Raw genomic sequence first — 4,103 nt, forward strand, 5'->3', positions numbered from 1 at the left:
GATCCGAAATCGTGTACATATATATATAAAAAACCGACTATTTTTTTTTTTTTTTTGAGTCTCGTGTTACAAAATGTTAGTTGTTGATGTTTTAAGAGCCCACTCCAAAGGACAGCTAAGAAAATAAAAAATTTTAAGAGGTCGCTCCAAATTTTTTAAAATGTCAAATTCGTCAAAAAATTAAATTAAAAAAATTATATTTTCAGTATTTTGTTTGACTTTTAATTTATGTCGTGGTGTATTGTTATCGATTCTTTCTTACTAAATTAAAGAAAAAAAATTTATCAAATTTTAATATGAATATTAAAAGGTCACTCGAAAAGATCTAAAGAAATGCACCAAAAAATTGAAAAAAAAATTATGACCGACCTTTCAAAATTCAAATTTTGAACTGAAACTTTCGGAAACTTATTTATTCTTTGTCTATAAAATTATACCGTAACGAGAAAAAAAATTAAAAAAAAAAAAAACTCGATTTTTGACGAGTTCTGACGTTTTAAAAAATGTGGAGCGACCTCTTAAATATTTTTTTTTTTTTTGAACTGCCCTTTGGAGTGGGCTCTTAGAACATCAAAAACTAACATTTTGTCACACGAGATTCAAAAAAACAAAAAAAAAATCGTCGGTTTTTTTCGCCACCCTAATATATATATATATGCACCCTCTTAAATTCTCGAAACGAAAGACCGCTATTAATCTCAATGAGAACAACAGCTAGAGGCCGGAAACTCGAACGAAAAAATTCGATTTCTTACGCGTAACCGTGATGGTTAAATCTATCTAATAACGGTTTTCGAGGAGTAGTATAAAAGTAGGTATATAATAATGTTGGACATGGTATCGCAGAAATTTTGATCAGCTTCAAGTACCGCGTCTAAATTAGCGCGAGATAAATCCATGGCTGAGCTATTGTTCGTCGAGGCATGCAAGCCGTGGCGTAGCGTTTCGTTTGTACTGCAGGTTGACGTAAACCTAAATAAGCGAAATGTGCGCCCTGCTGCGGAGAAAGAGAGAGAACAGCGTCCCGACCGTAGAGATACCTGAGCATCCCCCTTATTCATCCTCCGGGAATTTCTACCCTCATCTCGGGGTGGCGGCACGCGGTTCCCCGTATCCGGGTTTCGGACTTCCGGCTTCATTTATATAAGAGTCTCGAAACCCATGGATGAACCGTGCGTGCGCCCATGGGCATTAGGAGTATCGCGATTTCATCTCGATAAACAACTGATCGTTTATCAAACGCGCCTCTGCTGCTATTATAGACGTGATACTACGCTATATCATAATCGTTCGCAACACCTAGATGCGAGAAAAATCGACAATGTTTTAGCCGACTCGAGGGGTGAGCGGGGAGGAAACGGGAAACGGGAAACGGGACGGTGGCAAGGAGGGAGGGTGGCGGGGGTGGCGGGGGTGGCCTGTGCGTGACGGCAGAGATGGATGTTGCAGGGTGCAGGTCTAACCCCGACAGCGTTCTCGAGCACTACAACATTATGTATACTAACCGGCGAAAAAATGCTAACGGACCCTTGATCGCCGTGCCCGTACAGAATGTACGCTGCAGGTACAGCCGGGCGCGTTCGCGTGAAAAACATTCAAGCCGCGGTTAGGACTTGAAGATAATCCGCCGAGTTTTTTCCACTGAATAATAGGCGCGTAGAGAGAAGAAAAGAGCAAAGATGAGGAAAAGAAACGTACGTAAGTATAGCATCTTGCGACTGGCTGCAACATCTCCCGGAAGACGTTCATCCGTCTTCGTTTCCGTCAAAATTAAAAAATTTGAAAAAAAAGAAGAAGAAGAAGAAAAAAAAAAAAAGAAAATAGAAAAAAATAAATTAAAAATAACGCAATCGTGGGCTTTCTTTTTTAGCTCAAAGTGTTCTACGAAATATGACTTATATCTTCGTAGTTGTCAAATACCCCGGGATTTCGACTCAAGCCGAGGCAAAGCAGCGCACGTTTTTACTATGGTGTTTAATTTACAACCGCGTTCTTTCGAGGCAAACATCATACTCCGCTGCCACGTATGCCTGCAGAGTGTAGTACAGATGTTGTAACGTATACAGAACGCTTCGGGATATATATCCGAATAGTCATATTCGACGAAGCTACTTGGGGCTATTTTCACTCTAGAGTAAAACGGATATTGCTCATTAACCGAGTTATATATACATATATGTATATGCATATATATTCGAGTATAAATATTTTTTCTCTCAGTTTCTCTATTACCTCAGGAATACGAGAAAAAACTGACTGCTTGGAAAGCGTAAGGAAAAATTGAAACGGAGCTAGAGAATTGAAAACTAGGGTAATACGAGAGTGAAATTTGATTGTGGGTTAAGGGAAGGCGTTGACTCAGAGTGAAGAGACGATCAAATTTCTGTGCTGCAGGGGGACGCGACGACTGCAGCTGGCTGCCCGCGACTACGAGGGAATTCGAGATAGAGTTGGCGTGGAAACGGTGGAAACTAATGTAGAGGCATTGTTAGGCGAATAGTTGAACGCGGTCCAAGCCAAAGTCGCGTAATTATACGATGTTCGAGGAGTGAACCTGGAGGCTGGCCATTACTCATACTTTTCACAATTGCGAATTGGTATACAGGCAGTGGCAGTTGCTCGGCGAAAATTGAGTGGAAATTGGTGAACGGAAGACTTTGATCGCCGGATCCTGCCCCACAGCTTCAGGATTTATCTGCCGAGATCTCTCACTCGCAGCCTCGTTAAACCGCCGAGTCATCCTCGAATGCCTCGATTTTCACGCTTCAAACACCTTTCACCGTTACGTTGGGATTTTTCCGCGTCTACGTTGCTCGCAAATGGTCGAGAATTCGCGGTCCCAGTCGCTCTGCGCTGGCCGAAGGAAAACCGAACGTCGAGGCGAAGACGAAGACGGAGACGAAGACGAAGACGAGTCCGGTAATCAGGGGTGCCTTGGAGTAATCGCGTTAGCTAACCGGCCGCACCACTCTGGCATACTGATCGCTGATACCGCGACCCGGAAATAGGAAGAGCCAACGTCTGCAACGGTCACGTATTCGCCGACGTATATATATATATATATATGTATATATCTAGGTGCAGACCCTCCCCGACCTTCCATTTACCTCCTGATCTGCTGCAGGTAGAGTTTCATTACGTCACTCGATCACAGAGTCAAAGTTACGTACGTCAGCAGTCGTCGCTGGGATTTAGAAGGATTGCGACAAAGTGACGGTTATGCGCTGTGTTATTTCAATTGAACTGAAAAAATTATTCACATACTGCCAATTTCGTTGTATTATAGGTGTGGGAGAATGTAAATCGAAGTGGGTGTGCGGATAAAATATTTAGAGAGTATAACGGACTAAGAGTGGAAATGATTAATACCCGTAGACACGTTTACCGCAAAACCGTAATTTATCACGATATGCTGCAGGTTGCGGAGGGTTAGCTAATTGTGTTTGGAAGTTCACATGCACCACCGTGAATCAGTTGTACTGTATATACATAAATCTGTATAGCTGTAGGTACGGCATTAGATGCGTAGCGAGGAGAGTTTGGCGGTGGCGGAGGTGTAAAGTAATTACGAAATTAACCCCTAATTCGTAACGTGTTTGCGTATTCTCGAGCGTAAATCAAGTCGATTTACCTGCAGTAGAGAATTACTGCACCCCGAACCCTGCGGACAAATTGTCGCGTTTTCGCTGCGGTGTAAAAGTTGAAGAATAGAAGAGGGGCCGGATCTAGTCGGTAGTGAACTGACCCGCCCTCGGGGGTGAAATAAAAAGGGAAAAAGAAGGAAAAAACGATGTATGGAGAAAGTGAAATTTCATCCCTGCCCGAGGCGATGCCGCGAGGCGTCGGATGAACAACTGTTGCATCCCTTGGCGCTGGAGCCGATTTCTCTCTCTCGCTCTCGTTTACCACCCCCACTGCCATCTTCCGTGTGTAAGTGAAGGGTGCGCGAAAGAACCAGCAGCGTCGGCGTCGTTGCGCCGCGTGGATATTAGGGGATGATGCGCGAGCTGCCGGCCGCCGCGAAGGCCGGAGAACTGCGAGAAAAGGCGAGCGCCCTCAACGGTGCGTCGGGACGTCCGGCGTCGAGTCAGTCTGCGCCCGTT

The sequence above is a fragment of the Diprion similis genome, chromosome 4 (genome assembly GCF_021155765.1).
Source record: "Diprion similis isolate iyDipSimi1 chromosome 4, iyDipSimi1.1, whole genome shotgun sequence".
NCBI lineage: Eukaryota > Metazoa > Arthropoda > Insecta > Hymenoptera > Diprionidae > Diprion > Diprion similis.